General features: G+C 41.7%; 1 long non-coding RNA gene and 1 other non-coding gene across 2 annotated transcripts in view; one reads left to right on the forward strand and one right to left on the reverse strand.

The window, feature by feature from the left end:
• LOC126284744 (uncharacterized) overlaps window positions 1-16465 on the reverse strand; it is a 270459-nt gene extending 253994 nt beyond the window's left edge. The window contains exon 1 of the long non-coding RNA XR_007551547.1: window positions 16081-16465. This is a non-coding gene — a long non-coding RNA (uncharacterized LOC126284744). The remainder of the gene's footprint in view (window positions 1-16080) is intronic.
• A 5607-nt stretch (window positions 16466-22072) lies between these two features.
• Trnas-cga (transfer RNA serine (anticodon CGA)) lies at window positions 22073-22147 on the forward strand. The gene has a single exon. It is a non-coding gene; the product is annotated as a tRNA-Ser (tRNA).
• The last annotated feature ends 1970 nt before the right edge of the window (window positions 22148-24117 follow it).

Genomic DNA, 24117 nt, shown 5'->3' on the forward strand with positions numbered 1-24117 from the left:
ACCTGACATCCCTTTGACTATTAAAGGTGTCAATGAGAAACTTTGACCACAATGCAATTTTTCTTAAAACAGATAAGGTAACATTGTTATTACGGTTGAAGTTGAGTATGATGAAAGTTTTGCAATTGTTTGATAACACTACAATTAGTAAAACAGGCTAATACCCCACTAAAAACTATAACAATAGCACAAAGAAAAACTTAATAACTTTCTTTTTAACGATAGCAACGACAGGCTGTATAAACATGAAGTGCACTAAAGTCATGAGTACAACCTAAGATACACAAAGACACCCCAATTCATCTGATTGGAAACTGTATGGATAGCCCTGTCTCTGGGATTAGTAAAACCTGACAGTCTGCTCATACAGTCTCATAATTTGAGAAACAGTATACTGTTTACATCTCATAAGAGGCATACGTTTCATTTGATATTGTAATATATATTCACATGTCTCAGTAAAGAAGACCACAGAGGTAATAAAGAATAATGTATTATTAGAATTAGCCACTCCCCTTAGTACTTAACATTCCACAGTGCCATGTATACAAAACAAGACAGTCTTGCGACGGGCAACTGCCTGGCAGGAACATTGGCCATTATTTCTATAAAAACTTTAGCAACACTTTCACCAATTTTCAACAAACAACAAGAGAATTTGGTAATACAACCAATATGCAGCTAATATATTGGTACTTTTCAAAGAATCTATTACCAAAATCGACACAACACATGACCAACTCCATAACTTGCATACTAACATGTATAAAAGAAATAGATGATAATACAAATATACATTTCCTGGACTTGCACATTTCAAACATTAAAAGCCAACATCAATTTGGAATATTTTGTAAGCCCATCATCAATCAGTAATGAGTCCTGTCATCCAAAACTCCACAAGCGGGCCTATTTCAATTCAACGATACAGAGGCTTAGCAATCTTCCACTTGCAATCTTGCAAGAACTGATTAACAATAATGATTTCACAGAAGGAGTAGTCACACGTCTATGAGTGGCAAGTTGAAAAGAGAATGTAGATATAACTGGTGGAATTACATTATAAAGAGATGATTGTAAGTACAAACAATGGACAGTCCAGGTTGTAATGTCAAGTGCAAAAGGACTAGATACACCAAATTTACACTCATTAGACGCAGTTTCAGACCAAGTCACACACGTGATCAAGAAAACTAACGTAGGCACCAGTTTTCATACAAACAATACACTAGAAAACAATAAGAAAATACTGGTAAAACCAACCCAGTTTGCGAGATACTGACTGTGTAAAATGGTCAAAATTTTATATTGAGCAAACTGGGAGGATATTCGGTGAGATTTAAAGAGCATACCAGATAGGCAGATTAGAACCCCCACATTCAATAAATATTTAAGTGACACTAGCTTTCTAGATGTGTGTTGAGAGGGAGATTGCTCTAGATGTTGAAAATGTAAGTTAATGCAAGTGAATGCAGAAAAGCAATCCTGCAATGATTGAACAGGGCACTAGGTGTGCTGCTCGACACAGTCACATCGAGAAGTATCTAAGCACACAGCTGGAAAGGTTTTTTTTTTTTTTTCCAGAGCGCACACAACTACAATGGTCATTAGCACCCAGACTAAGTTAGGAATACACTGCTAGGCACAAGGTTAAAACAGCAACTAAAAGGGACAACACTATAAAATACATATTAACAGGCAAAGGATTTAAAAAAAAAAAAAAAAAAAAGGAATCAGCATTATCAAATGTCCTTAGACAGGTTTGTCAAGTGGATAAAACGAAGAACGCGAGCAGCTACTCCTGGATCATCCAGTGTGTGACAGAGGGTACCCTGAGTACCTTTATCGGTTCTCCCTTCTATTCCAGTCTCATATTGTTTGTGGAAAGAAGGATTGCCGGTATGCTTCTGTGTGGGCTCTAATCTCTCTGATTTTATCCTCATGGTCTCTCTTCGCGAGATATACGTAGGAGGGAGCAATATACTGCTTGACTCTTCGGTGAAGGTATATTCTCGAAACTTTAACAAAAGTCCGTACCGAGCTATTGAGCGTCTCTCCTGCAGAGTCTTCCACTGGAGTTTATCTATCATCTCCATAACGCTTTCGCGATTACTAAATGATCCTGTAACGAAGCGCGCTATACTCCGTTGGATCTTCTCTCTCTCTTCTCTCAACCCTATCTGGTGCGGATCCCACACTGCTGAGCAACTTTATATGATCATTCCATTTTAAATCACTCCTAATGCGTACTCCCAGATAATTTATGGAATTAACTGCTTCCAGTTGCTGACCTGCTATTTTGTAGCTAAATGATAAGGGATCTATCTTTCTATGTATTCTCAGCACATTACACTTGTCTACATTGAGATTCAATTGCCAATCCGTGCACCATGTGTCGATTCGCTGCAGATCCTCCTGCATTTCAGTACAATTTTCCATTGTTGCAACCTCTCGATACACCACAGCATCATCTGCAAAAAGCCTCTGTGAACTTCCGATGTCATCCACCAGGTCATTTATGTATATTGTGAATAGCAACAGTCCTATGACACTCCCCTGCGGCACACCTGAAATCACTCTTACTTCGGAAGACTTCTTTCCATTGAGAATGACATGCTGCGTTCTGTTATCTAGGAACTCCTCAATCCAATCACACAATTGATCTGATAGTCCTTATGCTCTTACTTTGTTCATTAAACGACATGAGCAGAAATGCGCCAGCGCAGCCGTCAGCAGATGGCGATGGCTGAAGCGGCAGTGTCCAATTCGTAACCGGACCAACACAACCTCCTCCTGCAAAGAACGGCGTGAAGAGGTCGTCCAAGCCGTGGGAAGAGGTTTCAAGGCCCGAAGCTAGTTGTCCGTAAGTGTAGCCCAATCGGCATGCCACAGCGATAAAATGCGCTGACAAATGACCCTGCTATAATCAGATGAAAGGACACAACAAGAAGCTGTCAGAGGCTGGAGGACCGCAGCCTTGGCTGCGGCATCTGCAGCTTCGTTCCCAGGGATACCGACATGGACAGGAACCCACATAAACGTAACCAGAGAACTGTCGTCCGCCAGCTGCTGAAGAGAGCGTTGGATCTGGTGCACGAAAGGGTGAACCGGATATGGATCACTGAGGCTCTGGATGGCACTCAGTGAATCAGAGCAGATGACATAAGCAGAATGTCGGTGGTGGCAGATGTAAAGAGCAGCCTGGTAGAGGGCAAATAGCTCAGCTGTGAAGACCGAACAATGTCCATGGAGCTGGTATTTGAAACTGTGTGCCCCAACAACAAAAGAACACCTGACACCGTCATTGGTCTTAGGCCATCTGTATAAATGAAGATCATATTAATGAACTTTGAACGAAGTCTGACAAACCGGGAGCAGTACACCGAAGCTGGGGTAACCTCCTTTGGGAGTAAGCTGAGGTCAAGGCGAACGCGAACCTGAGCCTGGAGCAAAGGTGGCATTTGGCTCGCGCTCACTCAAATGGTTGCAGGGAGTGAAACATCAAGGTGCTGAGGAGGCGACAAGAGTGAACTCCAGGGGGTAGCAGGGCAGATACATACAACCCGTATTGACGGTCGAGACAGTCGTCAAAAAAGGAACGATAAGACAAGTGGTCGGGCATTGACAACAGCCGACAGGCATACCGACAAAGCAGTGTATTGCACCGGTAGGTTAGTGGCAATTCACTGGCTTCAGCATGAAGACTCTCGACGGGACTAGTATAGAACGCTCCGATCGCAAGACGTAACCCCCGATGTTGTATAGAGTTGAGGCAGCGTAAGATGGACGGCCGTGTAGAGGACTATACGAAGCTCCCATTATCCAGCTTTGAGCGGATGATCGACCGATATAGGCGAAGTAGGACTGTTCGATCCACTCCCCACGACATACCGCTGAGAACACGGAGGACATTTAGAGAACGGATACAACGGGCAGCCAAATATGACACATGTGGAGACCAGCTAAGTTCCCTGTCAAATGTAATACCTAAAAATTTTGTCGTCTCCACGAACGGGAGAGCAACAGAAACGAGTCGTACGGAGAGTGGGAGAAACTCTTTGTAGCACCAGAAGTTAATACAGACCATCTTCTCGGCAGAAAAATGGAAGCCACTGGCGACACTCCAGGCGTAAAGACAATGCTGAAGACAGCGCTCAAGGAAACATGTGCGCTACATGCTGCAATAGATGGTAAAATCGTCCATGAAAAGGGAGCCTGATACCTCAGTTCGCAGGCAATCCATTATTGGATTGATTGCTATGGTGAAGAGAGCTCAAAACTGAGCCCTGTGGCACCCCATTCTCCTGGTGAAAGGCATCGGACAGGACAGAACCTACACGTACCCTGAACTGTCTATCCATTAAAAAGGCACGAATAAAAAGAGGGAGGCGACCGTGAAGGGCCTTGTATGCATGGTGCGGAGAATGCCCGCCCTTCAACGGGTGTCTTAAGCCTTCTTCAAATCAAAGAAAACAGCCACGGTCAGGTGCTTCCACAAGAAGTTATTCATAATGAGGGTTGACAAGGTAACCAGATCGTCAACAACAGAGCAGCGTCTACAAAATCCACATTGTGCATTGGTAAGTAGGCGTCGAGATTCGAGCAGCCAAACAAAACGAGAGTTAACCATTCGTTCCATCACCTTACAGACACAGCTGGTGAGGGAGAGCGGTCAATAACTGGAAGGCAAGTGCTTGTCCTTTCCCGGCTTAGGAATCGGGACAACAATAGATTCGCGTCCCCATGTGGGAACATGACCCTCAATCCAGATGCGATTATAAGTATGAAGAAGAAAACCTTTACCCGCAGGAGAAAGGTTCTTCAGCCACGACGACGCTGTACACGTAAACGTTTATAATTGATACAATTCGCCCTCGTAGGGTGGCGTTTAAAGGTGCGTAAAGCACATCGATGAGCACATGAAGAGACTCTACATGCTGCGGTCCACCGTGGGACCGGTACGCGACGTGGAGAAGAAGTAGTGTGAAGGATGGAATATTCAGCAGCAGTGAGAATGACTTCCGTGAGGTGTGCGACCTGACTATCGCAGCTTGCGAAGATTTAATGCTGAAAGGTCGCCATGGAAGAGAAGAGTCCTCAGTCTGCTTTGGAGATGTTCTAACTAGTTGAGCACGGCAAGGGGTATGATGCAGGAGATGGATAACACAAGGGAAGTGGTCGCTTGAATACGTATCAGGAAGTGCGTACCACTCAAACTGGCGTGCAAGTTGGATAGTACATATGGAGAGGTCTAAATGGAAGTAGGTGTGAGTTGTGTCCGAAAGAAGAGTAGGGACGCCAGTATTGGGGCAGACAAGATTGAGGTGGTTGAAAAGGTCTGCTAACAGGGAGCCTCTTGGGCAGGATGCTGGAGAGCCCCAAAGGAGATGGTGGGCATTGAAGTCTCCAGTCAACAAAAATGGTGCAGGTAGCTGAGCAATAATTTGCATCATGTCTGCCCTGTAATGGCAGACAAGGATGGAGTGTAAACAGCACAAATGGAAAATGTAAAAGTGGGTAGAGTAATTCGGTCAGCAACTGCCTGCAGGCCGGTGTGCAATGTGATGGGATCATAGTAAATATCATCCCGGACCAGCAACATTACCCCTCCACGAGTCGGAATACCTGCCACAGGGGGTAGGTCAAAACACACAGAGACATAGTGTGCCAAGTCAATTTGATCGCATGGGCGTAGCTTAGTTACCTGGAGGGCTATGATGAGTGGTCAGTGCAAGCGTAACAGCAACTTTAAGTCCTCTCGGTTGGAGCGAATGCCGCGAGTATTCCAATGAAGAAGTGCCATCAGGAGAAGAAAAAGAGAAAGGGGAAGCAAGCATGGGTCACCTCGAAGGCCGCTGCGGGCCTGGCTTTGAGCAAGCACTGCCGCCGCTATCAATAGGTGGAGAGTCATCATCCACTGGTTCAATAGGTTCGTCAGACATCTTGTTAAGATGGCCGGGAGGGGAAGCTTTCTCCGCCGGTGAACAGCCAGATGTTCGGCTACCAGCGGTGTGGCCCCAAGCGAAACAGATGACTGCCTGGGGCAAGAACCGCTGGGTGGCGCAGGAGAAGAAATGCGCTGTGGCGGAGGAGGAGAACTTTGGTTCCTATGAGCCTTCTTGGAAGGTCATTTAGTCGAAGTACTGGTCGATGGCTGGGAATTTGAGGTACGTAGGAAGTCTGCACAGGACGGTTCCTTCTTTAAGGCCCGTGCATCTGACTTCTGCGTCTTAGTCTTGGCAGAAGCTGATGAAGGTGCTTGTGTCTTAGGGGTGACGGGAGAAAGAGGAGACACTGACTGGGCAATCTTAGCACTGGACGAACGGACGACGGTACTGCTAAAGGTCAGATCGCATGTCTGCATCGACACCTCCCTGGTAGTCCGAGGAAAGGCGAGCACAGTACTGTATTTCCCCGCTGGGAACAGCGTGGGCTTCCTACTAGCAAATAGCTTGCGAGCAGCCAAGGTGGACACTTTCTCTTTGATCTGAATTTCCTTTATACAGCGTTCATCCTTGTAAATGGGACAGTCGCAGGAGGACGCTGCATGGTCACCCTGACAGCTCACGCAACGAGGAGACGGAGGTGGACAGTCACCCTCATGGGCGTCTCTGCCACAAGTGACACATTTAGCCGCATTAGAACAAGACTGGCGAGTGTGATTAAAACGCTGACACTGGTAGCAGCACGTAGGTGTCAGGACATAGGGGTGAACAGAAATAACCTCATAGCACGCTTTGATGTGCGACGGCAGCTGAACACTATCAAGGGTCAAGAAAAGTGTCCGGGTTGGTACAAGGTCATTGTTGACCTTTTTCATGACCCTATGGTCAGTGGTCACATCCTGCTCAGCCAGGAAAGACTGAATCTCCTCGTCAGTCAATCCGTCGAGTGATCTAGTATATACCAAACCACGCGACGAATTCAAAATGCGGTGAACCTCCATCCAGACAGGGAACGTGTACAGGAGTGTGACCCGAAGCAGTTTTTGTGCCTGAAAGGCGGTCTCAGTTTCTAACAACAAGGTACCGTTACACATCCTGGTACAAGACTTGACAGATCCGGCTATGGCATCTACGTCCTTCTGAATAACGGAAGGGTTGACAGATGAAAAATCCTTTCCGTCCTCAAATCTAGAAACTACAAGGAACTGTGGGGCAGGCGGTAGTACTTTTGTCACTGGTGGCTGGTCAATTTTCCGTTTTTGGGCAGAAGTCGAGAAAGAAGAAGAAGAGAAATCCATTGCGAAGGAATCCCCCATGATTACCAGCGTCTCCAATGGCACGCTCCTTCCTTGTGGGGACCCTCACAGAGTGCACTCCCGCCTTAGGTGAATGTTTACACCTCAGGTCACACCTTCCGAGAAACAGACGGAGGGACCAATCGGCATGGTCGGAAGGTGTCAGCTGAGGCAGATGGAGGGACCAATCGGCATGGTCGGAAGGTGTCAGCTCAGGCAATCACCCCTCCCTGGGCCTGGCCTTTACCAGGGGGTACGTGCGTGCCTTACTTGTCTATCCGGGGTGGGGAATTACGCGTTACCCTGTCACCGGCTATGCGTATGAACGCGTGGGTTGGCCTTCAGGCATGCACAGGGAGAAAAGAAGAATAGGAAAAAAAGGGAGAGAGGAAGAGAAAGAACAGACTGTCTCAAACGCTGAGGTGGAGACAAGAAGGCAAGGAGAAGAGGGCAAGGAGAAGAAGGCAAGGTAAAAAAGTAAGGAAGACAGTGAGAGGGAGAATGACAAAGAAAGGAACTAAACAGAGTAAGGAAGAAACCAGAATAAGCGAAAAACCAAAATGACCACAAATATAGGTCGTGGAACCGTCCGTCTCCGGACGCAGGCGCATACTACCCCCTTGAGGGGGTGGGAATCCTTTTAGTCGCCTCTTACGACAGGCAGGAATACCTCGGGCCTATTCTTACCCCGGACCCACAGGGGGGCTGCTGGAAGGTTAAATGAAATAAAACGAGAATGCAAAGGGGGTCATAGCTAAGGCAATCTTGTTGACTTCAGGAATTTTAGGAAAGAGTGGTTTATCTGTAAAGGAGACCACATATAAAATAATAGAGTGATCCATTCTTTAGTACCATTCAAGTGTTGGGTATCCCCACAACGTAGGATTTAAGGAAGACATCAAAGCAATTCAGAGTTGTGGTGTTAGACCAACATGTGAGTATTACAGAGAAATGCTTCATGAAGTCAAATGCGAATTCCTGGAGGGAAAACAATATTCTTTTCGTGGAACACTATTGGAAAAATTTACAGAACTGTCATGCCAGTGCAAAATGATTCTCCTGCCACCAATGTACGAGGGTAATCCCAAAAGTAAGGTCTCCAATTTTTTTTATGGGTCCATAGACCTGTTTATTTTTACAATGGTTTACATCAGTTTACAGCTTGAATATTTAGCTATTTTTCGACATTATCAACATTTCTGTCAATGCATTTTTCTAGACGTTGTGGCAGTTTCTGTACGCCCATGCTTTATCAGCTCGCCGCCATGCTGTTATGAACCTCTTCTTTCACCTCGTTATCAGAGCTAAATCGCTGGGAACACAATTAATGCAGACAGAGCAATTCAGAACTGGAGAAGAGGAATGATGAGCAAGGGCGTACACGTTCTCCATGACAACGCTCGCCCACACATCGCTCGGCAAACCGTTGCTCTCCTGTAAAAGTTTCAGTGGAACATAATCACCCACCCATCCTATATTCGTGACTGTCACCTGTTCCCTAAGTTAAAAGAACATTTGGCCGGAAAGCAATTCAGCTCCGACGACGAGATGAAATAAGAGGTTCATAACTTTCTGAACAGCATGGCGGCGAGCTGGTATGACACGGGCGTACAAAACTGCCACACCATCTAGAAAAATGCATCAACAGAAATGGTGATTATGTCGAAAAACAGCTAAAAGGCCAAGCTGTAAACTGATTTAACCACCGGAGAACTAAACATGTCTATTTACTTACAAAAAAATAGGAGACCTTACTTTTGGGTCTACCCTCATATATTTTGCCATGAAGATATTAAGAGAAGATAAGAAATATTAAGGCTCTTATGAAGGCATATAGACGGTCTTTATCGCTCTATTCGTGAGTGGAACAGGAAAGAAAATTACTAGTGGTGGTACAAGGTACCCTCTACCATTCCCCTTGTGGTGGCTTGCGGAGTATGTATGTAGATGTGGACTGTGTAACCGGTTTTACTATTTCAACTCAAATAGCCCTTTCTCACTAAAATTCTTAGGACCATTGAATTGTAAGACTACATTAACACCCTTTTTTTTGCATATTTGCAGTAAATTTCCCATATGAGACAGTGGTACAAGCAAATGTTGTTCAATTAGTGGGTAACATCTCATCACATATTTTTGTCTCAATTTATTGTACTTGGTTTTCGGTTGTTATACTAAACCAGCTCATGTGTGAACAGGGCTATACACGGGATTCATGTTTTTTGTGATGTTCATCCATTATAAAGTAGGGCTGTCACTATTTTCAAAAATATCGGGAATCCAATGTATCAATATTCAAAAAACTATCATTATCAGCGCTCAATCTATCGAAACAATATCAACGTATTGACAGAAAAAAATATTGACATACCAGCCTATAATAATATCAGCTACACAGTGTAAATATAGTGCCTGTTTTAGAGATGTATATTCAAGTAATGATTTATTATTAGAATTGGGGCAAGAATCGAATGAAAAAGGCTGCACGTTTATGCTTGGCAATAACCACATTGCTAACAATCTTAACTGCGAGTGGGACAATAATAGGTATACAATGGGTCCATCCTTCAGTTTCATCACTCATCAGATTTGTCTGGAACACTGTGTTGACCTCCCTGTTTCTTCATTTCTCCTAAAACCAGTAAATTAGTGGCTGTAGTGTCAAAATTGCACAGTAACACAGTACTTTGTGTTGACAGGACTGAGTGCCGGTTATGTCAATGTTTCCCCCCAGCAGTCTGCATCCACCCGAAGGCCAATCTTGTCATTTAGATTTTTGTTCATTTTCAGCAACTGCTTTTGCAGAATGTCAATCTGAAGAAAAACCACACAAGTTAAAGTTGTTTTTTAATGCAACTGGTGCGCTATTTCTTCACATCGGAAATCATGTTATCCATTATTATTCACAGCCAAAGAGAAAGACTGAATGTGATGAAAACTCAAAAAGCAGAAGGACAACTCCAAACAGTGAAAGTAAAATTGTGTTCTCCTACAATTTCAAGTACTTATCGAATATAGCAAAAAAATATTACACAAGATAAAAATATTGGTACTCGATATTGCCACTTCAATGTATCAGTGAAAAAAATTTCGCCACACTGTTTTTCAGACACATATCAATGTAATGATATTTTATCAACAGCCCTATTACAAAGTATATCCAAATAAATGGATAAGTAATATTACTGCTCCTTTCTTTAGCATCCAGGCTACTGAAAGTCTTTCAAGACAGATGACATATGTGCTATTATTCCACATACTGATTTTTTTTTAATTTTTTTAGCTTTTGCAGCATTCATAACGGCCGTAAGGTCGAAATTACAGTTGTCAAAATAAATAATTTCTGCAGTCGATGGTGACGATGACATCTTTTAAAAAGAACACCATTATAAAATTTCTCAACAAGTGAGACACTAACCAGCAGGCACGACCATTACAAGGATACCAAATGACCAGACATTTGCCAGGCACACCACTGTATGCTTCACTTAACGCCTGCATGCTCTCCCCCCACCCCCCACCATCATCACAGAGTCTAATATACTGGACGACAACACGCTCCCAGCTCACTAACTCGTTAGTTGGCCCCACCTGCCCACCTGAAAGTCTCCCATCAGGGCATGAAGCATGGACCACCCAAACCCTTAATCAGAGTCAGATCTGGAGCTTGGAGGGCCACGTCAAATATCAGAAAACAAGTCTCACCTCATGGGATGATGCTTTATAACAGCAGACGAGAACAAACAAATCTCAGCTCTGAACTGCACACTGACTTTTACAGTACGGGATCTAGTTAGTGCAATTCCATATAATAATAATAATAATGGAACACTTTTGGAGCAACATATGGTCAAACCCGGTACAACATAACAGGCATGCACAGTGGATAGAAGCAGAAACAGACACCACAAATGCCTGAAGTGATAATTTTGCAACATGAAGTCACCAAAGCAATTATTCTACGTACAACTGGAAAGCCCTTGGAAATGATAAAATAGCACATTTCTGGCTACAGAAGTTCATCTCAACACATTCACATCTAACTAAATTATTTAACAATTACATTGCAGACCCATTCACATTCCCTGATACACTTATACATGGAATAACTTATCTGAAACCTAAAGATCAAGCAGACACAGCAAACCCAGCTAAATACCGCCCCATAACATGCCTACCAACAATATACAAAATATTAACTTCAGTCATTACCCAGAAATTAATGACACCTACAACACAGAACAAAATTATAAATTAAGAACGAAAAGGGTGCTGCAAAGGAGTACAAGGATGTAAAGAGCAACTGATAATAGATGCCGAGCTGACATATCAAGATAAAACTAAACAAACGCCACTACACTACGCATACATTGATTACCGAAAAGCTTTTGATAGTGTACCCCACTCATGGTTACTACAGAATTGGAAATAGGCAAAGTAGATCCTAAATTAATACAGTTCCTAAACATAGTAATGAAAAATTGGAAAACCACACTTAATATCCAAACAAATTCAAATAATATCACATCACAGCCAATACAGATTAAGCGTGGAATATACCAAGGAGACTCATTAAGTCCTGTCTGGTTCTGCCTTGCTCTGAACCCACTATCCAACATGCTAAATAATACAAATTATGGATATAATATTACTGGAACATACCCACACAAAACAACACATTTGCTATACATGGATGATCTAAAACTACTGGCAGCAACAAATCAACCAATTACTAAAGATAACAGGAGTATTCAGCAATGATATAAATATGGCTTTTGGAACAGACAAATGTAAGAAAAATAGCATAGTCAAGGGAAAACACACTAAACAAGAAGATTACATATTGGATAACCACAGTGACTGCATAGAAGCAATGGAAAAAACAGATGCCTATAAATATCTAGGAAACAGACAAAAAATAGGAATAGATAATACAAATATTAAAGAAGAACTAAAAGAAAAATAAAGACAAAGACTAACAAAAATACTGAAAACAGAACTGCCAGCAAGAAACAGAACAAAAGCTATAAATACTTATGCAATACTCATTTGGAGTAGTGAAATGGAGTAACACAGACCTAGAAGCACTCAATACACTTACATGATCACAATGCCACAAATATAGAATACATCACATACATTCAGCAACAGAAAGATTCACATTAAGCAGAAAGGAAGGAGGAAGGGGATTTATCGACATAAAAACCTACATTATGGACAGGTAGACCATTTAAGAAAATTCTTTATAGAACGAGCAGAAACTAGCAAAATACATAAAGCAATCACTCATATAAATACATCGGCTACACCATTGCAATTTCATAACCACTTCTACAACCCTTTACATCACATGACATCAACAGATACGAAGAAAGTATATTGGAAAAAGAAAACACTATATGGCAAGCACCCGTATCATCTAACACAGCCACACATAGATCAAGATGCATCCAACACATGGCTAAGAAAAGGCAATATATACAGTGAGACGGAAGGATTCATGATTGCAATACAGGATCAAACAATAAACACCAGATATTACAGCAAGCATATTATTAAAGACCCCAATACCACAACAGATAAATGCTGACTTTGCACACAACAAATAGAAACAGTAGATCACATCACAAGCGGATGTACAATACTAGCAAATATAGAATACCCCAGAAGACATGACAATGCAGCAAAAATAATACATCAACAACTTGCCATGCAAAATAAACTAATTAAACAACATATTCCCACAGACAAGTATACACCACAAAATGTACTGGAGAATGATGAATACAAATTATACTGGAACAGATCCATTGTAAAAGATAAAATACAACCACATAACAAACCTGACATCATACTCACCCATAAAAAGAAGAAATTAACACAACTAATCGAAATATCCATACTCAATACAACAAATATACAAAAGAAAAAAGGATAAAAAAATTGTAAAATACATCCAACTGGCTGAGGAAGTCAAGGACATGTGGCATCAGGATAAACTTGACATTATACCATCAACTACAGGAGTCATACCACACAATATCAACCAGTACATCAAGGCAATACAGCTACATCCAAACTTATATATACAACTACAGAAATCTGTAATTATTGACATGTTCAATTACCCGATAGTTCTTAAATGCAATGTAACATATACCGTACAGTTAAAAGGAAGTCACACTTGATCAAGGTCCGCATCACTTTCTACTTTAGACCAGACATAACGTCTGAGAAAAGAAAGAATAATAATAATAATAATCCTAAATAACATTCTAATGATGCTTCTCCTTTTAGACTGTAATTCTCATGAGTTCCAGTGCGACCTCCTTTCTTTTGGTATGGAAGTCCTGTTATTGTACGAAAAACCTCTATTGGTAAAATAAACAAACAATTGTTGAGATGGTGACTATCAAGTACTCAATATGCAGCGAAACCATGTGATCAATTACAAACCTTCCCCTCACACTATTGTGCTCGTGATCCCAAGCATTACAAGACATCTGTTATCATGCCAATTTATAGAACTACACACATTTGGCAAGCAGCAGTAGAGACCGTTATACATAATCAGAGAAGGATTTAGTTACTGATAAATGTCAGCATTTCGTGTCTCAACAATAAATCACTGTTTCAGTACCATTTACCTTTTCCTCGCAATAAAATGTGAATGTAATCTGTCAATCAGGAATTAAATATTTTCCCAGTTTTGCATTATAGTAACATTTTTCCACTTCTGCACCACACAATAAATAAGAAGTCTCGGAATAGATGGCAGTGTTACATGTTAGTAGCTCTTAACATTGTGGAATGATGGTTCATAACACTTTGTCAGATCCCGACATAATGCTAGAGTAATTTATCACTTATGTAACAAAAATAATTCTCTATGAGTACACACAAACTATTTAGAATGAATGATCCATTTACTGTAAGGCAAAATGTTTAACTATCCCAATCACAGTCCATTTTCTACTGGGTGCATGTTATATTACTGTGAATATTATCTTTATATCAATTACACCAAGAAACTTTAATTTGTCAGTAGTCAGTCAAGATTGAAATAAAGTCTCGCTACATGATGCTATCAAGCCTAGTAACAGGAGATTATCTAAATGGAAATGGAAGTGTTTCTCATAAATAAGCATCTATCATCTTATATTAGCAATCCATAGCACAAAACATGTAATGAAATATAACATATCAAATTATAATACACCACAGAGTAGACAATACCTGTTTGTTGAAGCACTAAATACAATTTCAGACTGATACAAAGATGTAAAAATTCTGTGTGGAGTACAAATAATGCAGGGAGTATAGATAACCACTCAGCAAACAGTGTGTGTGGGGTTTGGGGAGGGGAACAGGAAGGAGGGGGTATAGAATGCTCAACAGGTATACTAACACAAATAAGGCAAATTGTTGCTGAACCTCCAGGCAATGTTCTCCACAGCTAACTAACAACACACATGTGCACATACACTGTGTGTGGTGGAAGGGGAGGGGGTGCACTGAAAGTGAGGACAATGTCAGGAAGCTCATCAATTTTTTCGGTCTAGTTGATGAGCTTTGCAACGCAAAATTACAGGTCATTATAGTCAGTTGGCAAAAAATCAGTAACAAAGAAATAGGTTTGTACAAATATTTGTAAAAGTAAGGAAAGCAAACGTAGATGATTTGGGCTTCAATATGATGCACACCTACCTTCTCCCCCTGCCTTCCACATCTTGATAGTGATTACAGGCCGATATCTGGCGGATCCCAACGTCTAGGTTGTAAGGTCATAATCTGGTTGCATTGGCAAAACCAAATAACGTGAATGGCAAACGACTGTGGTAGCAGATTTACCAGCACCCCGTCCTAACGTTTACATATATTTAAACGCCCCTTTAATCATAGGAAATGAAACTGCAATGTAAATTCAGATATATCACAACTAAACTGTGAAAATACGGAGGCGTGCGAAATACTTTTACCAAATTTGAGTACTTTTAGAGATCTTTCGTAAGGAGATCAGTGAGAATAATTACCCTTTACTGTCCAGGAAGGAGAAATGGCGCGGCTGTTGCTCAACATTAGGCTAGTATATAAATCGTAGTGTTCTAGTAACGACATAAACATACATGCAAATGATTAGTTGCAATCAGACTCCCGACTTCTGCTACTATCAAACAGAAATTAAGTCCAAAATACAAAAGCTATGATTGTCATGAATCTGAAACAGATACAATGTATAACAAACAACTGAATGCTTATATTATCGACATGAAATTGAAGTAGATAATAACCCAATCAAATTTAGATGTTTATTCAAACCGGTGAAACTATTTAAAAATACGTACGAAAAACACTCTTGCCAATGCCAACCATTTAATAAAGAAATTAGTGTATCACGTCTCCGAACCAGCCCAAACTTTGTTAGTCAGGCATATTTGAAGTGGCATGAAGTAATTTTAACGATTATTATGTGGACAAATCCGTATAAATTTCAAAACAAGTTTCCAGGAGCAGGCTGACTGTTTCAGACTCAACGAACGAAATTAAGTTTTCCTTAACGTATTATGGCGTTCATGCATAAATAACACTTACCTCGAAAATTGACGTATTAAAAGAAAATATTCACCAACGGATACAAACAGAAAATTGATAGCGACTTCAAAATCCCACTGTACCTGACAAATGCCCAATTTAAACTAAAGAACGAGCAGGAGAGACCTCACCCTCTACCCAATTACGCCACGAGTAGCATATAGGCTGCTGTCACACTATTTTAGTAACCGGTGAGAGCGTACACAAACAAGAACTTTCCCTACCGTCATAACAGTATTTTTGCTTACCGGTACTTTCAAAGCTGCTGCTTCCTCTGGGTCTTGATCATCAGGAATTAGGATGTGACAATCTTTTGCATTCTCTTTTTCATAATACTCCCTCAGATATCACTTGAGTTCCCGGTCCTGACTATGCAGCAGGCTATGTTCCTCCGCTTCACTCTTCACATTTTTCGTTTCTACCACTCGTCGCACTGGACACGGTTTGAAATGAAACAGGAGCGAACAAACACTAAAATCAGCAAGAACTACAAACTAGACTTATTAAACAATGAGAGATGACAGCACCGGTTACACGTGATACATTCACTGTTGCATGTCAGATTGTTGTTGTAATCTTCAGTCCTGAGATACGCGCATTAGTTTTGAAACGTTGCTCATGCTGCCTGCTCGTGCACTTTCAGTCATGGGCTGGCTTCCTGCGGTCGCTTAGCAACGAAATGACGCTGTCTGCCTCCCAGACAAAAGACTGTAAGAAGGACGAGGAGCGTTGGCATCCTACGTTCTAGAGTTCGGTAACACGATTCTTTTTCCCGATTTCATTCCTACGATTCGTTCACGATTCATTCTAGTCTGCGATGGCACGATTCTTAGGGAATGCAAAAAGTTCTACATCTTCCTCATACAGATGGCAGGACATGTCTGAAATTGTAAATGGGTTTAGAATCAAACTGTGTCATGATAAGATATACCAGAAATAGTTTATTTATGAGTAAACATGCATATGACGTTACAAGTGTGATTCTCGATTTATACGTGCAATGCCTTAATTGCTGAAAGGTCACGTTTGATTTGATTGCATCTATTGTTGTACTTTAGTATGCCAGGAAAGAGGAGTCGATTTGTGTGAAAGGTGGTGCAAAATTACGTGGTGTGCCAGTTTGGTTGTGTGGCTTGAACGATCTAACTACAGACGACTGTTTACTAAAGTCTAGCAGTGAGGCAAACGTGGTTTGGCTCATATCATCCTATGTTTTTCTGTGCTAAGATGTCTTTCCAAGTCCACATCACCCTTGCAATTCATAACGCAGCTGACAGCCCTCCCACACAGCAAACTTAGCGTGCTGTAAGGAAAGACACCTATATACAGATAAACATAAAAACCAAAACCTTAACTACATTCAATACGTAGTAACAAAGTTTTACGAGATGGCGTTATAAAAAAAATGTGAAATAGCATTTTTACGAATGGAACTATGTAGGATGTATATATTGTAAAAGTGACTTTTTACGAAAGAATGGAACTATGTAGGTGAACTCAAAAAGCAAAAACCAGTCTAAATACAAAAATTCATCCAAATCGTTATTGCATTTTTCGAGATACGCGTCATATAATACATAATCCAAGTGCTATTGCTCTTGTGTAAAGAAGGTGTGTGTTTTGCATTGCATCTGCAACAAATAAGAGGTGCGTGTTTATTCATCATACTTGGATTTCTTGATTTTAATCGTGTGTATTGGGAGCTGTGTACTCGCTATATATCGTTTCTGTTATCACTAGTTCGTTTATTACTCGCGCAAACTAAGCTGACGTCGGCGCGGTGGCTGATGGTAGCGATAGTAAATGGGAAATGCCTTTACGCTCGTTCCGGTCAGCCACCGCCAAGTGTCAGCTTGGTTTTCATGAGTAATATTACGGCCCACGAACTTTGTTTGGGAGCGTGTATTTTCCACTAGGCGTGTTTACAATATAGCGAATACAGACATTAGCAACCAATGTGATCAACGCAAGAAACCCACACCAACAGAATATACGAATATCAACAAATACTGCACTGCTAGACGCAAAACCGAATTGGATTATATTCGAACTAGGTAGGTTGAAGAGGGAAAAAGATCTTGGGAACTGAGTAAAGGTAACAAGTAATGAACGGACAGGGTACAGTTCTTTAACTCCAACTACATTTGAGCTTATAGGTTGCTAATATCTAAATACTCTGCAAAACATGGCGAGCAGAGGGTACGTCCCACTGGACCAGTTATTAGGATTTCTTCGTGTCCATTCATGTATGGAGTGCGGGAAGAATGGTTGTTTGAATGCCTCTATGTGTGCAGTAATTATTCTAATCTTATTCTCACGAACCCTATGCAAGGGATACATAGCAGATTGTAGTATTTTCCTAGAGTAATCATTTAAAGCTGGTTCTTGAAACTTTGTCTATAGACTTTCTCAGTATAGTTTATGTCTATCTTCAAGAGTCTTCCAGTTGAGTTCTCGCAGTATCTCTGTGACACTCTCCTGTGGACCAGACAGACTTGTGACGATTTTTACTGCTCTTCTCTGTATACATTCAATATCCACTGTTAGTGCTATTTGGTACAGGTCTTGCACACTTGATTAGTATTTTAGAAGTAGTCGCACGGGTGATTTTTAAGCAGTCTCCTTTGTAGACTGATTATACTTTCCCAGTATTCTACCAATAACCTGAAATCTACCACCTGCTTTACCCATGACTGCATCTCTGTGATCATTCCATTTCATATTGCCACAAAGTGTTACATTCAGGTATTCGTATGAGTTGGCCGATTCCAACAGTGACATGTTGATATTATAGTCACTGGATACTAAATTTCTTCGTTTTATGAAGTGCACAGTTTTACATTTATGGACATTTAAAGGAAGTTGCTGATCTTTGCAACACTTTGAAATCTTATCGAGATCTGACAGACTTTTTATGTAGCTTCTTTCAGACAGTACTTAATCGTAGATAACTGTATCATCTGCAAACAAATCTAAGGTTACTATTAATATTGTCTCCGAGGTCATTAATATACAACATGAACAGCAAGGATCTCAACACATTTCCCTGGGGCACATCTTAAGGTACTAACACAACTGATGATGACTCTCCATCCAAAACAACATTCTGCATTCTCACTACCAAAAAGTTCTCAGTCCAATCACAAATTTCATTCGATACCCCATATGATTGTACTTTTGACAATAAGTGAAGATGTGGTACCGAGTCAAATGCATTTCAGGAATCAAGAAATACTGTCTCTACCTGATTGTCTTGGTCCAAAGCTATCAGGATGTCATATGAGAAAAGTTGAGTTTCACATGATCGATTTTTTCAGAATCCATGGCGGTGGGCAGGATTCCTCATTATGTTTGAGATCGGAATATGCTCTAAGATTGTACAACAAATCAATATCACGGATATTGGTTGGTAGTTTTGTGGATCAGTTCTACATTTCTTGTAGGCAGGTGTGACCTGTGCATATTTCCAAGAACTGTGCATGGGTTTTTGCTTGAGAGATCTACTGTAGATTACAGATAGAAGAGGGGCTAACTCAGCCGCAAATTCAGTATAGAACCTTACAGGGATTCCATCAGGTCCTGGAGCTTTTTTCAATTTTAAAGATTTCTGCTGTTTCTCTTTTCAGTGCTACAAGGATTAAATTGGGGCAATTATCCTGGATTTTTTTTTAAAGAGGAAAATTTGAAAATGGCATTAAGCATTTCAGATTTTGCTCTGATGCAATTTCAGTTCCTGTCTCATTTGCTACGGACTGCACACCTACTTTGGTACCATTAACAAGCTTTACATACAATTGGAATTTCTTTGGGTTCTGCAAAATATCATTTGACAATACTTTTCTACAGTAGTCACTGAAGTCATCATGCAGTGCTCTCTTGATGGCCAAACACATTTCATTCAGCATCTATCTATAGCCGTACACTTTGTTCTAAACCTATTGGGAAGATCAATGTTGTGTTAAACAAACTGTGGTGAAACCAAAACAATATATGGTGCCTAAAAAGACATTTAAAACAGTGAAAGGCATTTCAAAAGATTGTTCATCAATTAGAAGGACAAGCAACAGATTTGAAGTTCTTCAAACAGAGGACAAAAATAATATTTCTGCAACTAGGCATAATGTGAACAGTTTAGTGTTAGAGGAGAGTCTACAAAGCAAACAAACGGTGTTAGGCCTGAAAAATTCATCTTCCCAATATAATACACAAGAAAAGGCTGTATGTTGAAGTACTGAAAAATTCATTTCATTAATGACCAAAAAAAGTGTAGACAAGGACATCGTCTCAAAAGTATTTAAAATTGTGACTGATAATCATGGATCTGTATTGAAATTATGTGACAGTAACATTGTGGACAGAAGTGTAAATATTAATTATGAAATCAGGGATAATGTGAAACATAATGTTAATGGACCAAAAAAGAGTCTACTGTTGTCAGATGCTCAAGGCAGACATTGTGCTTCAATTTTAAGGGAAACTCTGGAGACACAGTTCAGTGTGTCTGCAATGATCAAACCAAATGCATTGTTTGGGAATGTGATCAAGGATGTAAACAAGTTAGATGATGTAGTTGTAATTCTTTCAGGCGAAGGTGTGTACTCAAATGTCAGTGTCTTGGATGTGAATGCTATATTGCGCAGAGGGCACTTCATACATCATGGTTCTTACTTAAATAGAAGAGGAGAAAGCAAACTATGTGCAAGCATTGCCATATTAATAAGGTCCTGCTGGAAGGTAAAACATACCTTAAAAACAATTCACCTACAAAAAGTAGTGAAGACATTAAATTGATTGATTTGATTTATTTATATTGCCCAAAAACAAACCATTTACAGGGATGTAAAGCTTATATAAGCAATGTCAATGAATGTACAAACAACAATGACAATAAATACACAAATAATTAACCTATGTTAGAAATTATGCTCACAGAAATGTTCCATTGTATAAAAACAATTTTGAATTAATAAAGTTCTTACCAATATCTTAAATTTTTTCATTTCCAGAGTTTTAACTGACTCTGGTAGTTTATTAAATAGCTTTAAAGATGAAACTTCCTGGCAGATTAAAACTGTGTGCCCGACCGAGACTCGAACTCGGGACCTTTGCCTTTCGCGGGCAAGTGCTCTACCAACTGAGCTACCGAAGCACGACTCACGCCCGGTACTCACAGCTTTACTTCTGCCAGTATCCGTCTCCTACCTTCCAAACTTTACAGAAGCTCTTCTGGCAAACATGCAGAACTAGCACTCCTGAAAGAAAGGATACTGTGGAGACATGGCTTAGCCACAGCCTGGGGGATGTTTCCAGAATGAGATTTTCACTCTGCAGCGGAGTGTGCGCTGATATGAAACTTCCTGGCAGATTAAAACTGTGTGCCCGACCGAGACTCGAACTCGGGACCTTTGCCTTTCGCGGGCAAGTGCTCTACCAACTGAGCTACCGAAGCACGACTCACGCCCGGTACTCACAGCTTTACTTCTGCCAGTATCCGTCTCCTACCTTCCAAACTTTACAGAAGCTCTTCTGGCAAACATGCAGAACTAGCACTCCTGAAAGAAAGGATACTGTGGAGACATGGCTTAGCCACAGCCTGGGGGATGTTTCCAGAATGAGATTTTCACTCTGCAGCGGAGTGTGCGCTGATATGAAACTTCCTGGCAGATTAAAACTGTGTGCCCGACCGAGACTCGAACTCGGGACCTTTGCCTTTCGCGGGCAAGTGCTCTACCAACTGAGCTACCGAAGCACGACTCACGCCCGGTACTCACAGCTTTACTTCTGCCAGTATCCGTCTCCTACCTTCCAAACTTTACAGAAGCTCTTCTGGCAAACATGCAGAACTAGCACTCCTGAAAGAAAGGATACTGTGGAGACATGGCTTAGCCACAGCCTGGGGGATGTTTCCAGAATGAGATTTTCACTCTGCAGCGGAGTGTGCGCTGATATGAAACTTCCTGGCAGATTAAAACTGTGTGCCCGACCGAGACTCGAACTCGGGACCTTTGCCTTTCGCGGGCAAGTGCTCTACCAACTGAGCTACCGAAGCACGACTCACGCCCGGTACTCACAGCTCATTCTGGAAACATCCCCCAGGCTGTGGCTAAGCCATGTCTCCACAGTATCCTTTCTTTCAGGAGTGCTAGTTCTGCATGTTTGCCAGAAGAGCTTCTGTAAAGTTTGGAAGGTAGGAGACGGATACTGGCAGAAGTAAAGCTGTGAGTACCGGGCGTGAGTCGTGCTTCGGTAGCTCAGTTGGTAGAGCACTTGCCCGCGAAAGGCAAAGGTCCCGAGTTCGAGTCTCGGTCGGGCGCACAGTTTTAATCTGCCAGGAAGTTTCATATCAGCGCACACTCCGCTGCAGAGTGAAAATCTCATTCTGGAAACATCCCCCAGGCTGTGGCTAAGCCATGTCTCCACAGTATCCTTTCTTTCAGGAGTGCTAGTTCTGCATGTTTGCCAGAAGAGCTTCTGTAAAGTTTGGAAGGTAGGAGACGGATACTGGCAGAAGTAAAGCTGTGAGTACCGGGCGTGAGTCGTGCTTCGGTAGCTCAGTTGGTAGAGCACTTGCCCGCGAAAGGCAAAGGTCCCGAGTTCGAGTCTCGGTCGGGCACACAGTTTTAATCTGCCAGGAAGTTTCATATCAGCGCACACTCCGCTGCAGAGTGAAAATCTCATTCTGGAAACATCCCCCAGGCTGTGGCTAAGCCATGTCTCCACAGTATCCTTTCTTTCAGGAGTGCTAGTTCTGCATGTTTGCCAGAAGAGCTTCTGTAAAGTTTGGAAGGTAGGAGACGGATACTGGCAGAAGTAAAGCTGTGAGTACCGGGCGTGAGTCGTGCTTCGGTAGCTCAGTTGGTAGAGCACTTGCCCGCGAAAGGCAAAGGTCCCGAGTTCGAGTCTCGGTCGGGCACACAGTTTTAATCTGCCAGGAAGTTTCATATCAGCGCACACTCCGCTGCAGAGTGAAAATCTCATTCTGGAAACATCCCCCAGGCTGTGGCTAAGCCATGTCTCCACAGTATCCTTTCTTTCAGGAGTGCTAGTTCTGCATGTTTGCCAGAAGAGCTTCTGTAAAGTTTGGAAGGTAGGAGACGGATACTGGCAGAAGTAAAGCTGTGAGTACCGGGCGTGAGTCGTGCTTCGGTAGCTCAGTTGGTAGAGCACTTGCCCGCGAAAGGCAAAGGTCCCGAGTTCGAGTCTCGGTCGGGCACACAGTTTTAATCTGCCAGGAAGTTTCATATCAGCGCACACTCCGCTGCAGAGTGAAAATCTCATTCTGGAAACATCCCCCAGGCTGTGGCTAAGCCATGTCTCCACAGTATCCTTTCTTTCAGGAGTGCTAGTTCTGCATGTTTGCCAGAAGAGCTTCTGTAAAGTTTGGAAGGTAGGAGACGGATACTGGCAGAAGTAAAGCTGTGAGTACCGGGCGTGAGTCGTGCTTCGGTAGCTCAGTTGGTAGAGCACTTGCCCGCGAAAGGCAAAGGTCCCGAGTTCGAGTCTCGGTCGGGCACACAGTTTTAATCTGCCAGGAAGTTTCATATCAGCGCACACTCCGCTGCAGAGTGAAAATCTCATTCTGGAAGCTTTAAAGATGTGTGTTTGAAGCTGTTTACAGTTTTGGTATATGAGCAGTAGTCTTTTCTTACATCATTACAGTGTCGTGTGTTATAACAATGTACTTCAGAATTCAGATCAAAACTAGACAAGTTCTTTTTAATGTACAAGAGACATTGAAATATGTATATACATGGCAAGGTCATAATACTAAGTGTAATAAATAATTCTCTACAGTGAGTTCTAGGTGGTACTTTACATATCAGTCTGACAGTTTTTTCTGGGCTGTAAATAAGAGAATTAGGTATAGCAGTACCAGTAATAGTAGTATTAAATGAAAAACAAGGTATCACAATAGAAATGGTAAATACATTAGGAACAACAGCTACAGTATCAACAACAGCAGTAATACAACCATTAGATGCCACAACAGAATCACCATCAAGAGCAGAAGTTAGTCAAGCCAAAGCAGGAGTGGTGGCTTCAGTTCAAAAAGAAGTAATAGCAGCAGTACAAACACCAGATGTCACAGCAGAACCACCATCAGCAGTAGCAGCAGAAACATCAGCAGACAGTCAAGCCACAGCTTCATTTCATAAAGAATTAATCACAGTGGAAACTGTAAAATCACCAAGAGCACCAACAGAAACAATAGGCATAATCACAACAGTAGCTGACAATCCACCATCAGCCATGGCAGAACCACTACCACCACCAGCAGTAGGAGC

This window comes from Schistocerca gregaria, chromosome 8 (genome assembly GCF_023897955.1).
Source record: "Schistocerca gregaria isolate iqSchGreg1 chromosome 8, iqSchGreg1.2, whole genome shotgun sequence".
In the NCBI taxonomy this organism is placed as follows: Eukaryota; Metazoa; Arthropoda; class Insecta; order Orthoptera; family Acrididae; genus Schistocerca; species Schistocerca gregaria.